Raw genomic sequence first — 20,372 nt, forward strand, 5'->3', positions numbered from 1 at the left:
TTCATTCGGATTGCTGTTTGGACATCTCATTAGCAGCATATATGTATCTCCTTGACAACAGAATTTTTCATTAGCATTGCTCTTTGGACATCCATATATTGTGCTAGATTAAAGCTGGATTAAAGGCGTCATTGGCTTCATCAGATTTATATCACGATATCATTTAGCCAGCTGAAGGATATTGTATCTATTTTCATAGCTGCTTGGTAACTTGACATATTTATATCACGACTCGGTATTTTTTCTCTGGCTGGATTATTATTTTGAAGTATTGATAGATCATTCTTTGGTCAGCATATTTTTTGGTACATATACTTGTATTGGATTATTTCATAGGTTAATTTTACAAGGATTATTTTCGCTCATGTAATATGGGCCCAAGCCTATGTCAACTGCTGCTATTGTGTCTTTTTGGATGAGGCATTATTATTGAAGAAGAGGTGGCCTTAGTATCGTTCCTCATACCATAATTTATTTGACTCTAAAAAATATTGCGGTTGGGACACCATGAGAGTCGGTGCCCGGATTGGAGCACCATTATTTATTTTGACTTTAAAAAATTATGCAATTGGGACACCATGAGAGTTAGTGCCCGGAATGGGACACCATGATGGATGAGTTTATTACAACATATCATTTTACTTCTCCCAATTAATGTCATTTATTACCCTACTACTTGAGAGACGTTGTCTTGTGGAGGGACATAGTGATGGAGGAGTTTTTTTATTACTCTTCAATGTATAGACCCACTACCTACATTAATAGGAGTGGCACTACCTACAGAAGATAGAGTGTGTCGAACATTCATCATGAGTTATTTGACTGGATTATGGAACAATGCATACGACTTGAAGTGATGCTACTCTCACTTATCTTATGCCAGTTGGGCCTTATGAGAAGCCAAGTGGGCCAATAGTTGGCATAAGAGCATGCTTAAATCATTTGAAATCCAAAACTACATTTTATTTCATTCAATTGATTTAATGGCACGGGGGTACCTATTATTAAGCCACCTGTTGGACATGAAAATAATTTTTAATTCACTCCACCTCTAATGAAGCAATTTGGTTGGCATGAAAATAAGTTTGCCAGATTCAAGCCCTTAGAGGACATAGTTAGATGCCAAAAAACTGTAGAAACCCTAATAGTTGATAATGAGAAAAAGGATTTAAAACACTTAGTAATTATAAGAAATACCACTTAACCACTTTACAAGGTATGCCGTTAATACTTCTTCAACAGTCACTTTGACGTATCTTCTAATAGAGATTTGGTATTATTAAATAATATTGTTCAGTGACCTGTAAAGATATTTTTTCACATATAACTAGATTTCAGAAGAAGGATATGAGAGAAACATAGGATTTATTAGCCAAAATTTTAAAATTCTAATTCAATGAGTGGTCATATGAGGAAGCCCAACAACCATTTATTAAATATCCTAAATGAAATTTAAATATTTTGCTGGGCTTCCCTGGTCAATTTCTATATTGAGAAAGAGTATAGACATTGAGCTTTGACTTTATTTTGGAAAATTCTTGAGTTTTTATTACAAGCTAATAGTTCCACCTTTTTTCATATTTTGAAAGCATGTGCATCATAGGGCTCTCTAGACTTTACAATATAATTGCACTTATTGGTAACTAAAGTTAGATATTATTCATCTTTTCCATCAATGATTAACTCATACATCTTTATTGTTCACGTAAGGATTTGAGTTTGCTAGATTGTTGTTGATAGAGCATCTCTTAGGGACTAAGATTCTTGGACATCTATGATATGCTCACGAGCATTTTTTTTTTAAAAAAGATGCTGAGTTGATGGAACTTCTTTCTAGAATGCATTTGGACGAGGGTCCAAAACCTAAAGATGTAACAAAGATTTTTGTCCTAAAGATGTAACAAAGATTTTTGTCTTGCTTGCTTGTAAGTTCCTCTCCTCATGAGAAGAGGACAAGCAATTCATGCTTACAACATTACGGATGAACTTTGAACTTGTTTACGGGTTCAACTATTCTTAGTGCAAGGATCCTAAAGATGCTTTTTATTGTTTGAAAACACATAGGAATAAAAAGTTCTTTGCATTTCAATGATTGAAAGTTGCTTTGTGAATGCATGTAGTTTAATTATTTCCTAGATTTTCTATCACCAATTGGTAATTTTGTTTTAAAAATAATTGGAAACAAAAAATATATGGTAGAGAAGATCTGACGGGAATTTTTTCTGACAATAGAAAATAATTAAGTAAGATATGAAAAAGATTTTATTCTCTACTTTAAGTTTTTGTTAAACATTTGAGAGTTGTATTTAGAATTTGGGGAAATTTTGAAATACACCATGTAAAATGGTTGTATTAAAAACCCAATCTTGGAGAGCCATATTTTCAAATTACCCTTCATGAATGCTCATTAATGCATAAACTATTAAACCTTATAAAACAATTCTTCTCCCATTCTATAATTTCACAGGTTTACCTACATTTTGTATTATTTTCACACTTTGTCCATGTTGAGAACCATAGGAGCATTGTGTGTGCCAACTAACCATTCTATTTCTAATTCGATCCCAAAATTCTCCAAGCTTCTCTAATCGATTTTCCACAACTTGATTATTATTTCGCTGGTCCTTCACCTAAGATACTCTCACAAAATGGGGTAGAGGGTTTACTTGTCTCTAACATTTTTTTTACCTTATTAAATCATCAATGGAATCCATCTGTGATACTTATTGATTTGTTGTTTTTTTCTATTATGAAACCTTGTTGTGTCTATGAGAAAGGCCATGTTGGCACAAGGGATTGTCTAAAGAAGTATGGGTGAAATGCCTCTGTGTGAGCTTAAATGTAGCATAGAGCCTAAGTATCGAAAGTTTAGACATAACTAGAGTCCATTGAAGTAAGCACTCTAAGTCATCCACCAAGAGTTGCATCAAGTATGAAACGTGTAATGGAAGCAAAGAAGGATCTAGAAGGCTGCACAAGGTGGAAAGCAACATGTTCACATGAAGAGGAGGGTCAGAGAGCTGGCACCAACCAAGCAAGGGTAGAAATGTGAAGAGAACGTTCAAGATTGTGGCTCCAACTAAGCAGTGGGAAAAAATCCGAGAAAAAGTAGCTTCTAGGTGTGAACTCCATTAGTCCCACATAGATTAAAGAGTAGAAACAATTGTAGTCCCTAACCTATAAATTGTGAGCTCTACGAGCCTTTTGAATTACTCGATCAATACAAAACCCCTTTGTTGGCTTCAACCTATATTGAATCTCACCAGCTTAAGCGCTCCTTGAGGAGGAGGATCCCTAAGGTATTTATCTTTATTGCTATTTTATGTTTGTTTCTTTAGTTATCTTAGCCCTTTCTTTTTATTTTCCTAGATAACCCTTTCCTTCTATAGTCCAACTAACTCTCGATCTACACCTATGCCTCCCCCTTCATCCATGAGTTCCATTCCTTTCTCTCACTTCCATCCAAGCCACATCATACATCACCTCATAGACCCTCGGCTCCCATACAACCTCCTCTTCTCCTCATGAGCACACCCCTAATCTCTCCTCACATCCTATATTTCATACCTAAGCGTTCCCACAATGCTCCCCCTCATTAGCTTACCTTAACCTCAACCATAAAACCCGAAACCTTTTTCTACCCAGATCGCCAAAGTTCTATTAATGGTACCATCTTACTCACTTCGAACCAAACATAATGGTTTCCTACCTATTTCTCTAGCCTATAAAGCTCTAGCAAGAAAATGAGGCCATAAAATATTCTGATATTTTCTTTGAAAGTATAAACCATTAGTTGTTTGTGAGAAACTATGTGTATGTACATGATAGGAAGGATCGGCCTTCCTCTTAGGTTAAATAGAAAACGAAAGTAAATTTGTGATACATTCTCTCATTTTCCTCTAATTCTTTCAGAACGCTATTAGTTTTATCTTTTCCTTGTTTATCTATTCTTTTAAAGTGGTTTTTTTTCTCACTAATTTTATTTCCTTGTTTAGTGCCGTTTTCCTTCCTTCGTTTTATTTTTCTCCAAATCCTTACCCAAACAAGTAAAAGTCAATATTTATGTTTTTCTATCTACGTCATCTTTTTGCTAGATTTATAGATCATGGATGGTGATGTGTGGCTGGGATTACTATTGTGACCATCATACAGAATGGGTGGAATTGGAAAGGCCAAACTGTAAGTTCACAATTTCTTTCAAATGTTACTTTTGGTTCCCTCTTACCGTTAGTGTTTGTTTACTTAAAAAATATATATAACGTATGAAATATTTTTCTGAAAACTGGTCATGCATGAATTTTCTACTAAAAACCAATAGCATTCTTCTCGTCTTTATTAGGTTTAAGCAACTTAGATAAAATAGTTTAGGTTGTAAGTAAAAAATTCTTCAAACCAGTGTTACAAAACTTTTGGACTGGTCTTTTGGGCTCAAGCGGTGGAGGAGCCTAAACTCCGTAACGAGTTTCTTAAAGCACACAATAGCTAGGCAACGATCATATGTGTGAACCACTCTTCTTCAAATTGTGGTTTCTTGCTTGTTAGAATTTCGACTTTGCGTTTGTCTTTCTTTGTTGCTTCCTAGAAATGATCTATCTGACATTTGTTGTTTTCTTTATGGATGCAAGGGTTGTTTCGAGAGCAACTCAAGGAATAATGAATGTCCTAGGGTTCGCTCTATCAAACATTGCCATTTGGTTGCCGGTTTGATTTAGTTCTGGTTATTTTCACATGAGTTATATTTGATTGGTTTGAAGTGCGATTAAAATCAAGCTTCTCTCCATCAATTATATAACTCTGACACGGAAACTCTGACCAGAAAACTCTCAATTAGGAGTCAAACCGGCTTTCAACTGTTCACTGTCCAAACACCTGGATAATATTCATGGTAAGTACCATTATTCGCTCCATTAATTTTCTATCATCTTAGCTGTAAAATGGTCTGATGTGTTCCGTTAATTTGAACATATTAGGTGGAAAAATTTGGAGAAAAATATCATTCTATTAATTGGCTTCACCAAGGAATTCACGTATGCAAGGAACCAGCCCTTCAAATGGTCTGCACTCGGTCACAGTGCAAGATTTTCAAACTGCAGACTTGATTAACTCACAAAACCTATTTCTTTTCGTCTACATGAGTGACATCTTCGACTCTTACGGGTGTCACAACGAACTCATTCTCTTCATTAAAGCAGTAAACATGTACCTCCCGATCAAATGCAATGTAAAGCAACCTTGTCCCTCTAAGCCATACATACACGGTCAAATAGACATGGTTCCCATAAATTTCGTAGAGAGAGAGAGGAAAATTGAAGGATTTGTGAAATGTTCCTCTTTAACCTTATTACGTGCCTATGTTTCATATAATTGGCATTGATGCTATGAAAAGAAAATTGTAGATTAATTTGGCTGTGTCATCTCTTTAATTTATGTGATTGAATCCATTGAATAAATTAGTGTGTATAGAAGTGGAATCTGTGAGCCTTCTAGTGTGTCAAACCAGATTTAGAAGAGCATTCACAATTGTTAATGTGGTATTGGAAGGACATAGTGAACTACAGTAAATTCTGGATTGCTTATTTGATGCGAAGTTGCCATGTCTCTGAAGTCAAAGTTCCTGTCTAACAAGCAGTGATAAATGTTTAGTTATTTTTTCTATTCGAGTAAGTGAATCCTGGTTTTCCACTCTCCCTTCTATGCCAGCCAAAACTATGTATCACTTTATTTAAAATTTAAATTTTCTATTTATCATTTAAAAATGTCAAAGTAATTTTTGGATTTTGGATTTTGGATTAGAATTTAATAAAGTTCCAGTATTATATAAGGTAAAAAATTTTAAAAGTCGGTTTACAAAAATATTACATAATATCAACCTTTTACTTATTTATAAATTAAGTAGAAGCTAGAAAATGATGTGCAATCTATCAAATGTTGGATCATCTTGTAGTTTATGATACTATTTCAATTGAGGGAAACGAGGTTGGAATCATGTCCAAATAAGGGTGGTTGAACCCAATTTCTTCCTTATTTGAAACGAAAGGCGATTTCCAATAATGTGACACTAAGTCTAATTTATTTAGGGTAACACCATTAATTCACTTTTATCATAAAAATTAATTTCAAGATAACTTGTTTAAAATCAATATCGACCTAATGTATAGGACAAAACATGCATAAAAAATAATAAATAATTTCAAGCCTTTACGTTTATTTATAATTATGAATTTAAAAAGTGGGTTCACCTGACTGATATGTACTTGTATACATATTTCCTTTTCTATTTTATTAAGTTATATTAAGATATTGATTGCAATTCTTTGAATTGATCTTTGGGATAATTTTATAGGACACTTGAACTCACATTATTTACATTTAAAATTTATTGGAATTGGGATTGCCAAGATAATTTCTTGTAAGCAATGACAATAGGTTGAATAGGATTGAATTTAGGAAAAAATGATGTTATGAATACAACATGAATAGGTTTCAAAACGCTTCATTCTTATACATCAATTTGTTACTTACATTGTTGCTGAAGGTAATATATTTTTGTTTTAATTCATTAATTTTCATTTAGTTCATACATATTTTCATTATTGGTAGCCACTTTCTCTTCAAACTTTTGTAGACATATTTAAACTCGTCACATTTAAGATAAGCCTCTATTACAAAGGCCTTGAATACAATATCTCTCCAATTGTCACTACAACATCCAATAATATTTTTTCTCCAATGTTAATTTGAATTCCTAATAGCAATTTTTCTCTAGTATGATTACCACATAGTTGTTATATAATAAATGATCAGTAATGCAACTTTGTTGTGTATTTTGGTATAAATTTATTGGAAACGTTTTTAGTTAAAAAAAAACAACATGAAACATCATGATCAAAATTAGCAATAAAGGCAAGTGAAAGAAAAAATAAAAAATATTAAATGATTACAAAAGGGTAAAAGTGTACAAAAACTGTCTTATGGGTACGCCTTAAACCTCAAAGCCCAATTGGATAAAACGTATCTTAGCAAGTAAGCCAAGTAATGAGTGAAGAGGCCACCGCACTTCCATTGGGACCCTTCGTAATGCTCCTATATCTCAACAGGGAGTGGGTTGTCATGCGCCCAAATAACTCAATCAACAGTAAGGCCCTTAGTCAAGCTACAACTTCAATTTTACAAGGGCACGTAGGGAGATTCACCAATATTAACAAAAAAAACTACTACGGTTCATATGCATATATATATATAAAATGGAAATAAAATAATATTTTTTAAAGTGTAAAATATAGTGTTTGTATCCTCAGTCTCTGGAAGAACATTCTTGTTGAAGATCTCATCAAATTGCTCTACCATGTCGGGCTGGATAGGTGGCATGATATATTTATATATTTTAACAATTAATTATAAGTTTTAAGCATTGAATTTTGGTGTAGGGGTTAATTATCTCTATTTTCTTGTTTTATTGGAAGGCTTTAAGTTATTAGATGTGTAAGGGGATTTTTGTAAATTGAATATTCACGAGTTTATGCTAATAAAAAGAAGAGTCTAGCCAACTTCAAGGTAGACTGAATTGAAGCAAACTACTCCATTTTTTAAAGTTTAAAGAGGTCGCATTCCTTATCACATTGGAACCAATTCATTGACAAATCCATTTGATTCCATACTTTGTATCTCCCCCTACATGTTTTCAAGATGGGATGATCATGAACTGAGGTTGTTGCAATTTGATATCATATCAATGAGTATCAGAGTAGACAACTTGTGAGTATGGATACAAGTGGATTTATCAGAGGAAGAGCTTGACGTTAGTATTTCTATATTTGGTAGGTTTAGAGGTATTGTGGGCCTTCCAAAAGGATTTTTGTTGTGCATGCATAAACAAGCATATCAAGTGTTCAACAAGAAGTCCAACTAATGCACATGTGACAAACTTCCTCAAAATCTTTGACAACACATTTTGATCGCATAGAAGTGGGATTTGTAGGGTCCATTTGAAGTTAGACACATTTGCATAATCATTTGAAACCATATTTACTATGTTGTAGGATTTAATTAAGGAATGGGTAACTTGGCAAGATAGAGACCAACTTAGCCCTCCACATGTTGGATTGAGGGTATCCTAATGGCTGGTAATAGGACAAGAGTTATGTAACTTGACTACACAATATATACATTTTGATGACCCGACTTTGTCATCATGAGAGTTGAAAAAAGTTTTGAATATCCCAACACTCGTGATGAGAAGAAAGTGTTGGACCAATAGTAAAATCATGTTGGTCTCTATTATTTTAATTATAACAAAATGATAGTTTGAAAGTTTTCTATTAACGGTGCTATTAGTGTATTTTAGACACAAGCATTCTAACACGAATTTTATGAGATCAATAGCAAAAGTTCAAGAGAAAAGAATGATCAATCAAGTTGCCAAAAAAAAGTTCCAAAGTAAAAAAAAAAAAAAAAAAAAACAACGAAGATTATTTCTATGAAGCAGAACTTAAACAAAAAAGAAGACTGAAGAGTTAGAGTCATAGTCAAATAGAAATATCAAGAACTCTAGCTATATAAATAGATAGCGAACCATACTTTTATTCTTAAGCACATATATGTTATGGAACTTTAGAGCTTGAAAAATTTTACAACCAAGCTTAAGTGGAATGCATATACATATTATACAATGGAAAATCCCTTAGAATTACCTATATTATACTTAAATGTCAAAATATTACAGTAGCATGTGGCATGATTGATCAACCTACATGGGCTTGATCAATCAGGTTGAATGCAGTCCGACATAACTTATAAATTACGATCAATCATTACTTAAGCCTGACTAATCATACAGAATGCTGCCAGAAAGATGCTATGAAGTGTGATTCATCATCCCAATTGCATAATTGATCTTACAGAGCTTGACATTTCTTGTTCTATAGATCAATATCGATCAATCGATCAATAAAATTTTGAAAGGTAGAACATTTGTTGATTAATGCCTTGATTGATCAATAAGATTAGGGAAAAGAAAAAGTATAGTCGTTATACATGGGTGATCGGTCGTATTTTTCTCTTTGATCGATCAACACTTTTTGTAGCTTTTGTTGATTGGGAAAAAATGTCCAGTTTTGCTATAAAACTTATAAATAAGGCTCCAATAACCCTATTATTCCTCCTCTTTTCTCCCCAATGTGTGCACTCTTCTCTCCTCTTCTCATCTCTTCTTCGTCCTTCTCTTCTGTACCTAATATGTAATCTTTGGAGTCCTGAAAATCAATATGATAATTCTCATTGCTTGCTATAATTTATCGTGGCCTACCTATCCCTCAATGATGTTGCTGCTAATCTTTTATATTCTGACGTCGCAAAAGTCTGTATGCTTCGTCCTTAACAACGCCTCTGTCTATGGCTAATTCCGAGTTTGGTAGTCTACCACTTATTGTTGCTATTCAGGGAAGTTTCATGTTGTTTACATGACTTGATATTGGATGGCTATCTCTTCATCTCTTGGTTGTTCTATTGAGATTTGATAATCCTGTGTCACCGGTTTTGGGTGGCTATCGGTGCTTGCTTAATAACATATACAATTAAGAGACTCTGCTAATTGTCGTTACCAATTCATCTAGAAGCTGAAGCATCGCTGCGCTGCAGTATTGGGCGTCGACCAGAGGCCGATAGGTTTTTGGTTTCTGGTGCTTGCTATATTGTTTGGGTTCTGAATCATCTAGAGTACTCGTTCTTGTTGATGAACTGAGACCTGAGATTAATCGTCTTTACTTTGTGTCGTAGTCATTGGGTTGCAGCAGAGTATGAGAATGTTGCAGCTGTAATCTCGACAATCTGGTATGTGGTGGTCTTGTCTAGGGTTGGCATCGAGCCGAGCCGAGCCCGAACATGCCTATGTTCGACCCGAGCATGATTTAAATATTTTGAACTCAAGCTTGAGCCGAACCCAGGTTGAGCCTAAAATTGTAATCAAGTGTGAGCCCAATAACTTTAACTGAGTTCGAGCTTCAAAATTCATTTAGAACTTTTAAAAAAATACATGTCTCAAGTTCGAGCTCCAACATACATTTAAAACTTTTCAAAAAATGCATGTCAAATAAATTTTAAATAAAATAATGCGTACATTTTACATAAAATTGGGCATGACCTCTACTTAAAATTGGGCATAAGGGTGATATCGAATCCAGTTGAGTCTGAACCTTGTTCGAGTCGAGCTTGATTTAAATATTTTGAACTCCAGCTGGAGCCGATACTAGCCTCGAGCCTAAAATTTTAATCTAGCTCAAGCTTAATAATTTTAACCGAGTTCGAGCTCGAGCTGTAGCTGAGTTTGAGCTTAACCTACATTTAATACTCTACACAAAATATATATCAAATAAATTATATATAAAATCATGCATACATTTTAAAAAAAGAATGATAAGGGAGGTTCAGGATTGAATCTCAATAATGGATTAGAACACATCAATATTAATCTTTTTTACCCCAAATGTTGTCTAGCTTATTTTCTAATTTTTGAATTTGGCCATAAATTTACTATGGCCTCCTTACTGCCCCTGATTGAATATGATACATATTTCCAAAAAAACCTTTAAATAAAATCATATTACTATTAGTGACTTACTAGAGAATTATAAGAAATATTTTAAAATTTTCTTAGGAAAGTTAAATGGACCTCTTATTGCCTCTTCTAGGGAAATAAATAAAAATTAATAATCAATCTAATATATTACTATACTAATCGATAAATTTTTAATCAAATAAAATGCCAAACACAAAATTGCTATGAAAATTGTCTCATGGTAAAGTATTACAGTATCAATTGTCAAATACTTATTCAAAAAAATTTTATACGGTTTCTAACCCATCTTGGGAGAAAAATCTTACTTAGAAAATTATTTGAATTTTTTAGTAAGAAATTTCAATTAGAAAAATATTTAAAAAAAAACATGAGGCACTAATAGTCCCTAGAAACTAATTTCTATTAAAATATCTTTTTAATTTCTTCAAGAGTCGTGAGAAAGGGACAACCAGAGTTTAAGAAATTTATTTATTTTTACTTGCTAATGATCTCGCACATACGAAATCGTCTTCGCGCATAGCGGGGGGTGGGGGGAATTATTTCTCCCCTTAACATGGTTATCTCTGGTTTCTGGTTTTTGGTTTTTCAGCGAGACGATGAAGAGGGAAGGGGGTTAGCAGCGCCGGCGAGGACTTCGTCGTCAAGGATGACGGCTACGATAGAGGCACCGACAGCAGCGGACGGGAGGGGCTCGGCAGTGAAGAGGGGAGGAAAATCCCCCCCCCCCCTCGTTCTCGCTCTCGCTTTCGCTCCCGCTCCCGACTTTCGAGACCGACAACGAGCTGGCTCGCGAGCTTCTGAACTGAACTATGGTTCGGTCGAGCTCAACTCGCTAACACAAACGAGCCTTATCTGGATCTCGAACTTGGTTCGAGATCTAGATAAATTGAATCGAACCAAGCCGAGCTCAAGTTGTCCTATTGCAAAGGCAAGAATGACAATCAACAAGGTGGCAAGCTTAGACGTATCTATCTCTGTGAGCAAACATGAATCTTGCTGCTCTCATTGTAGCAATTTGCCAACTCGGAGGTGTGTTGTATTAATCTATATATGGGTTGTTCCTATTTTTATTAGTGGGCCCACAAAATTCTGAATTATTATCCTTCAAGATTGGGACGTTACAGCAAGATACATACCAAATTTATATTGTTGTTTGGACACCAGATCACCATCTCTGATTTGCGTCATTGTTGCTTCATCAGCAACATAATTTTCGTTTCGATTGCTGCTTGGGCGTCTCATTAACAACATATATGTATCTCCTAACAACAAAATTTTCGTTCGGATTGCTGTTTGGACATCTCATTAGCAGCATATATGTATCTCCTTGACAACAGAATTTTTCATTAGCATTGCTCTTTGGATGTCCATATATTGTGATAGTTTAAAGCTGGATTAAAGGCGTCATTGGCTTCATCAGATTTATATCACGATATCATTTAGCCAGCTGGAGGATATTGTATCTATTTTCATAGCTGCTTGGTAACTTGACATATTTATATCACGACTCGGTATTTTTTATCTGGCTGGAATATTATTTTGAAGTATTGACAGATCATTCTTTGGTCAGCATATTTTTTGGTACATATACTTGTATTGGATTATTTCATAGGTCAATTTTACAAGGATTATTTTGGTTCGTGTAATATGGGCCGAAGCCCATGTCAACTACTGCTATTGTGTCTCTTTGGATGAGGCATTATTATTGAAGAAGAGGTGGCCTTAGTATCTTTCCTCATACCATAATTTATTTGACTCTAAAAAATATTGCGATTGGGACACCATGAGTGTCGGTGCCCGGATTGGAACACCATCATTTATTTTGACTCTAAAAAATTATGCAATTGGGATACCATGAGAGTTAGTGCCCGGAATGGGATACCATGATGGATGAGTTTATTACAACATATCATTTTACTTTTCCCAATTAATGTCATTTATTAACCCTACTACTTGAGAGACGTTGTCTTGTGGAGGGACACAATGATGAAGTTTTTTTATTACTCTTCAACGTATAGACCCACTACCTACATTAATAGGAGTGACACTACCTACAGAAGATAGAGTGTGTCGAACATTCATCATGAGTTATTTGACTGGATTATGGAACAATGCATATGACTTGAAGTGATGTTACTCTCACTTATCTTATGCCAGTTGGGCCTTATGAGAAGCCAAGTGGGCCAATAGTTGGCATAAGAGCATGCTTAAATCATTTGAAATCCAAAACTACATTTTATTTCATTCAATTGATTTAATGGCATGGGGGTACCTATTATGAAGCCACCTGTTGGACATGAAAATAATTTTTAATTCACTCCACCTCTTATGAAGCAACTTGGTTGACATGAAAATAAGTTTGGCAGATTCAAGCCCTTAGAGGACATAGTTAGATGCCAAAAAACTGTAGAAACCCTAATAGTTGATAATGAGAAAAATGATTTAAAACACTTAGTAATTAAAAGAAATACCACTTAACCACTTTACAAAGTATGCCGTTAATACTTCTTCAACAGTCACTTTGACATATCTTCTAATAGAGATTTGGTATTACTAAATAATATTGTTCAGTGACCTATAAAGATATTTTTTCACATATAACTAGATTTCAGAAGAAGGATATGAGAGAAACATAGGATTTATTAGCCAAAATTTTAAAATTCTAATTTAATGAGTGGTCATATGAGGAAGCCCAACAACCATTTATTAAATATCCTAAATGAAATTTAAATATTTTGTTGGGTTTCCCTAGTCAATTTCTATATTGAGAATGAGTATAGACATCGAGCTTTGACTTTATTTTGGAAAATTCTTGAGTTTCTATTAAAAGCTAATAGTTTCACCTTTTTCATATTTTGAAAGCATATGCATCATAGGGCTCTCTAGACTTTCCAATATAATTGCACTTATCTGTAACTAAAGTTAGATATTATTCATCTTTTCCATCAATGATTAACTCATTCATCTTTATTGTTCACGTAAGGATTTGAGTTTGCTAGATTGTTGTTGATAGATCATCTCTTAGGGACTAAGATTCTTGGACATCTATGATATGATCATGAGCATTTTTTTTAAAAAAAAAAGATGCTGAGTTGATGGAACTTCTTTCTAGAATGCATTTGGACGAGGGTCCAAAACCTAAAGATGTAACAAAGATTTTTGTCTGGCTTGCTTGTAAATTCTTCTCCTCATGAGAAGAGGACAAGCAATTCATGCTTACAACATTAGGGATGAACTTTGAACTTGTTTATGGGTTCAACTATTCTTAGTGCAAGGATCCTAAAGATGCCTTTTAGTGTTTGAAAACACATAGGAATAAAACGTTCTTTGCATTTCAATGATTGAAAGTTGCTTTGTGAATGCATGTAGTTTAATTATTTCCTAGATTTTCTATCACCAATTGGTAATTTTGTTTTAAAAATAATTGGAAACAAAAAATATATGGTAGCGAAGATCTGACGGGAATTTTTTCTAACAATAGAAAATAATTAAGTAAGATATGAAGAATATTTTATTCTCTACTTGAAGTTTTTGTTAAACATTTGAGAGTTGTATTTAGAATTTGGGGAAATTTTGAAATACACCATGTAAAATGGTTGTATTAAAAACCCAATCTTGGAGAGCCATATTTTCAAATTACCCTTCATGAATGCTCATTAATGCATAAAATATTAAATCTTATCAAACAATTCTGCTCCCATTATATAATTTCATAGGTATACCTACATTTTGTATTATTTTCACACTTTGTCCATGTTGAGAACCATAGGAGCATTGTGTGTGCCAACTAACCATTCTATTTCTAATTTGATCCCAAAATTCTCCAAGCTTCTCTAATCGATTTTCCACAATTTGAATATTATTTCGCTGGTCCTTGACCTTCACCTAAGATACTCTCACAAAATGGTGTAGAGGGTTTGCTTGTCTCTAACATTTTTTTTACCATATTAAATCATCAATGGAATCCATCTGTGATACTTATTGATTTGTTGTTTTTTTCTATTATGAGACCTTGTTGTGTCTATGAGAAAGGCCATTTTGGCACAAGGGATTGTCTAAAGAAGTATGGGTGAAATGCCCCTATGTGAGCTTAAATGTAGCATCGAGCCTAAGTATCGAAAGTTTAGACATAACTAGAGTCCATTTAAGTAAACACTCTAAGTCATCCACCAAGAGTTGCATCAAGTATGAAACGTGTAATGGAAGCAAGGAAGGATCTAGAAGGCTGCACAAGGTGGAAAGCAACATGTTCATGCGAAGAGGAGGGTCAGAGATCTGGCACCAACCAAGCAAGGGTAGAAATGTGAAGAGAACGTTCTAGATTGTGGCTCCAACTAAGCAGTGGGAAAAAATCTGAGAAAAAGTAGCTTCTAGGTGTGAACGCCATTAGTCCCACATAAATTAAAGAGTAGAAGCAATTGTAGTCCCTAACCTATAAATTGTGAGCTCTACAAGCCTTTTGAACCACTCGATCAATACAAAACCCCTTTGTTGGCTTCAAACTATATTGAATCTCACCAGCTTAAGCGCTCCTTGAGGAGGAGGATCCCTAAGGTATTTATCTTTATTGCTATTTTATGTTTGTTTCTTTAGTTATCTCAGCCCTTTCTTTTTATTTGCCTAGATAACCCTTTCCTTCTATAGTCCAACTAACTCTCGATCTACACCTATGCCTCCCCCTTCATCCATGAGTTCCATTCCTTTCTCTCACTTCCATCCATCACCTCATAGACCCTCGGCTCCCATATAACCACCTCTTCTCCTCATAAGCACACCCTTAAACCCTAATCCCCTAACCTCTCCTCACATCCTATATTTCATACCTAAGTGTTCCGACAATGCTCCCCCTCATTAGCTTACCTTAACCTCAACCATAAAACCCGAAACCTTTTTCTACCCAGATCGCCAAAGTTCTATTAATGGTACCATCTTGCGCACTTCGAACCAAACATAATGGTCTCCTACCTATTTCTCTACCCTATAAAGCTCTAGCAAGAAAATGAGGCCATAAAATATTCTGATATTTTCTTTGAAAGTATAAACCATCAGTTGTTTGTGAGAAATTATGTGTATGTACGTGATAGGAAGGATCGGCCTTCCTCTTAGGTTAAATAAAAAACGAAAGTGAATTTGTGATACATTCTCTCATTTTCCACTAATTCTTTCAGAATGCTATTAGTTTTATCTTTTCCTTGTTTATCTATTCTTTTAAAGTGGTTTTTGTTCTCACTAATGTTATTTCCTTGTTTAGTGCTGTTGTCCTTCCTTCGTTTTATTTTTCTCCAAATCCTTACCCAAACAAGTAAAAGTCAATATTTATGTTTTTCTATCTACGTCATCTTTTTGCTAGATTTATAGATCATGGATGGTGATGTGTGGTTGGGATTACTATTGTGACCATCATACAGAATGGGTGGAATTGGAAAGGCCAAACTGTAAGTTCACAATTTCTTTCAAATGTTACTTTTGGTTCCCCCTTACCGTTAGTGTTTGCTTACTTAAAAAATATATATAACATATGAAATATTTTTCTAAAAACTGGTCATGCATGAATTTTCTACTAAAAACCAATAGCATTCTTCTTGTCCTTATTAGGTTTAAGCAACTTAGATAAAATAGTTTAGGTTGTAAGTAAAAAATTCTTCAAACCAGTGTTACAAAACTTTTGGACTGGTCTTTTGGGCTCAAGCGGTGGAGGAGCCTAAACTCCGTAACAAGTTTCTTAAAGCACACAATAGCTAGGCAACGATCATATGTGTAAACCACTCTTCTTCAAATTGTGGTTTCTTGCTTGTTAGAATTTCAACTTTGCGTTTGTCTTTCTTTGTTGCTTCCTAGAAATGATCTATTTGACATTTGTTGTTTTCTTTATGGATGCAAGGGTTGTTTCGAGAGCAACTCAAGGAATAATGAATGTCCCAGGGTTCGCTCTATCAAACATTGCCATTTGGTTGCCGGTTTGATTTAGTTCTGGTTATTTTCACATGAGTTATATTTGATTGGTTTGAAGTGCGATTAAAATCAAGCTTCTCTCCATCAATTATATAACTCTGACACGGAAACTCTGACCAGAAAACTCTCAATTAGGAGTCAAACCGGCTTTCAACTATACACTGTCCAAACACCTGGATAATATTCATGGTAAGTTCCATTATTTGCTCCATTAATTTTCTATCACCTTAGCTGTAAAATGGTCTGATGTGTTCCATTAATTTGAACATATTAGGTGGACAAATTTGGAGAAAAATATCATTCTATTAATTGGCTTCACCAAGGAATTCACGTATGCAAGGAACCAGCCCCTCAAATGGTCTGCACTTGGTCACAATGCAAGATTTTCTAACTACAGACTTGATCAACTCACAAAACCTATTTCTTTTCGTCTACATGAGTGACATCTTCGACTCTTACGGGTGTTACAACGAACTCATTCTCTTCATTAAAGCAGTAAACATGTACCTCCTGATCAAATGCAATGTAAAGCAACCTTGTCCCTCTAAGCCACACATACACGGTCAAATAGACATGGTTCCTAGTCTTCCCATAGAGAGAGAGAGAGAGAGAGAGAGAGAGAGGAAAATTGAAGGATTTGTGAAATGTTCCTCTTTAACCTTATTACGTGCCTATGTTTCATATAATTGGCATTGATGCTATGAAAAGAAAATTGTAGATTAATTTGGCTGTGTCATCTCTTTAATTTATGTGATTGAATCCATTGAATAAATTAGTGTGTATGGAAGTGGAATCCGGGAGCCTTCTAGTGTGTCAAACCAGATTTAGAAGAGAATTCACAATTGTTAATGTGGTATTGGAAGGACATAGTGAACTACAGTAAGTTCTGGACTGCTTATTTGATGCGAAGTTGCCATGTCTCTAAAGTCAAAGTTCCCGCCTAACAAGCAATGATAAATGTTTAGTTATTTTTTCTATTCGAGTAAGTGAATCCTGGTTTTCCACTCTCCCTTCCCTGCCAGCCAAAACTATGTATCACTCCATTTAAAATTTAAATTTTCTATTTATCATTTAAAAAATTTCAAAGTAATTTTTGGATTTTGGATTTTGGATTAGGATTTTTTAAAAGCAGGTTTACAAAAATATTACATAATATGAACCTTTTACTTATTTATAAATTAAGTAGTAGCTAGAAAATGATGTGCAATCTATCAAATTTTGGATCATCTTGTAGTTTACGATACTATTTCAATTGAGGGAAACGAGGTTGGAATCAAGTCCAAATAAGTGTGGTTGAACCCAATTTCTTCCTTCTTTGAAACCAAATGCGATTTCCAATAATGTCACACTAAGTCTAATTTATTTAGGCTAACACCATTAATTCACTTCTATCATAAAAATTAATTTCAAGATAACTTGTTTAAAATCAATATCGACCTAATGTATAGGACAAAACATGCATAAAAAATAATAAATAATTTCAAGCCTTTATGTTTAGTTATAATTATGAATTTAAAAAGTGGGTTCACCAGATTGATGTATACATATTTCCTTTTCTATTTTATTAAGTTATATTAAGATATTGATTGCAAATGTTTGAATTGATCTTTGGGATAATTTTATAGGACACTTGAACTCACATTATTTACATTTAAAATTTATTAGAATTGGGATTGCCAAGATAATTTCTTGTAAGCAATGACAATATGTTGAATAGGATTGAATTTAGGAAAAAAATGATGTTATGAATACAACATGAATTGGTTTCAAAACGCTTCATTCTTATACATCAATTTGTTTCTTACATTGTTGCTCAAGGTAATATATTTTTGTTTTAATTCATTAATTTTCATTTAGTTATTGGTAGAAAAATCAACCTCCGCTTTCTCTTCAAACTTTTGTAGACATATTTAAACACTTCACATTTAAGATAAGCCTCTACTACAAAGTCCTTGAATACAATATCTCTCCAATGTCACTACAATATCCAATAATATTTTTTCTCCAATGTTAATTTGAATTCTCAATAGCAATTTTTCTCTAGTATGACTACCACATAGTTGTTATATCATAAATGATTTGTAATGCAACTTTGTTGTGTATTCCGGTATAAATTTATTGGAAAATTTTTAGTTAAGAAACAAACAACATGAAACATCATGACCAAAATTAGCAATAAAGGCAAGTGAAAGAAAAAATAAAAAATATTAAATGATTACAAAAGGGTAAAAGTGTACAAAACTTTCTGAGAAAAGAACGATCAATCAAGTTGCCAAAAAAAAAAAAACAACGAAGATTATTTCTATGAAGAAGAACTTAAACAAAAAAGAAGACCGGAGACTTGAAGGCCTAGAGTCATAGTCAAATAGAAATCTCAAGAACTCTAGCTATATAAATAGTTAGCAAATCATACTTTGATTCTTAAGCACATATATATTATGGAGCTTTAGAGCATGAAATATTTCACAACAATGCTTCAATGGAATGCATATACATATTTTATAATGAAAAATCCCTTAGAATTACCTATATTATGCTTAAATATCAAAATATTACAGTAACATGTGGCATGATTGATCAACCTACATGGGCTTGATCAATCAGCTTGAATGCAGTTCGGCATAACTTATAAATCACGATCAATGATTACTTAAGCATGACTGATCAAACAGAATGCTGCCAAAAAGATGCTATGAAGCGTGATCCATCATCCCTAATTGCATAATTGATCTTACAGAGCTTGAAATTTCTTGTTCTATAAATCAATATCGATCAATCGATCAATGAAATTTTGAAAGGTAAAACATTTGTTGACTAATGCCTTGATTGATCAATAAGATTAGGAAATAGAAAAAATATAGTCGTTATACATGGATGATCGATCATATTTTTCTCTTTGATCGATCAACACTTTTTGTAGGTTTTGTTAACAGCGAAAAATTACTAGTTTTGCTAGAAAACTTATAAATAAGGCTCCAATAACCCTATTCTCCCTCCTATTTTCTCCCCAATGTATGCACTCTTCCATCCTCTTCTCATCTCTTCTTCTTCCTTCTCTTCTGTACCTAATATGTAATCTATGGAGTCCTGAAAATCAATATGATAATTCTCGTTGCCTGATGTAATTTATCTTGGCCTAGCTATCCCTCTATGATGCTAATCTTCTATATTTTGACGTCGCAAAAGTCTGCATGCTTTGTCCTTAACAGCGCCTCTGTTCGTGGCTTATCCCGAGTCTGGCAATCTACGAGTTACTGCTGCTATTCAAGGAAGTTTTATTTTGTTTACATGACCTGATATTGGATGGATATCTCTTCATCTCTTGGTTTCTTCCCCTTGTTCTATCGAGATTTGATAATCCCGTGTCGCCAGTATTGGGTGGCTATCGGTGCTTGCTTGATAACTTATACAATTTAGAAACTTTGCTAATTGTCGTTACTGATTCAACTGGAAGTTGGAGCATCGTTGCAGTGCAGTGTTGGGCGTCAACCAGAGGCTAATAGGTTTCTGGTCTCTGGTGCTTGCTATATTGTTTGGGTTCTGAATCATCTAGAGTTCTCGTTCCTGTTGATGAACTGAGACTTGAGATTAGTCGTTGTTACTTTGTGTCATAGTCATTGGGTAGCAGCAGAGCAAGAAAATATTGCAGCTGTAATCTCGACAATCTGGTATGTGGTGGTCTTGTCTAGGGGTGGCATCGAGCTGAGCTTGATTTAAATATTTCGAACTCGAGCTCGAGCCAAGCCCTGGCTCGAGCCTAAAATTTTTTTCGATCTCGAGCCCAATAATTTTAATCGAGTTCGAGCCGAGCAGTAACAAATTACAAGAATTTTTTTTGTAATTTTTG

General features: G+C 34.2%; 1 long non-coding RNA gene across 1 annotated transcript; it reads left to right on the forward strand.

Annotated features, from left to right (window-relative positions):
* The first annotated feature begins 15,956 nt into the window (after nt 1-15,956).
* Nucleotides 15,957-17,081, forward strand: LOC137967097 (uncharacterized). The gene is made up of 3 exons (XR_011116489.1): nt 15,957-16,008; nt 16,455-16,714; nt 16,800-17,081. It is a non-coding gene; the product is annotated as an uncharacterized lncRNA (long non-coding RNA).
* Nucleotides 17,082-20,372: the final 3,291 nt, after the last annotated feature.

This window comes from Aristolochia californica, unplaced genomic scaffold (genome assembly GCF_029961685.1).
Source record: "Aristolochia californica isolate CCGP_79_NKW_82.1479 unplaced genomic scaffold, dmAriCali1.0.hap1 SCAF_6, whole genome shotgun sequence".
Taxonomy (NCBI): domain Eukaryota; kingdom Viridiplantae; phylum Streptophyta; class Magnoliopsida; order Piperales; family Aristolochiaceae; genus Aristolochia; species Aristolochia californica.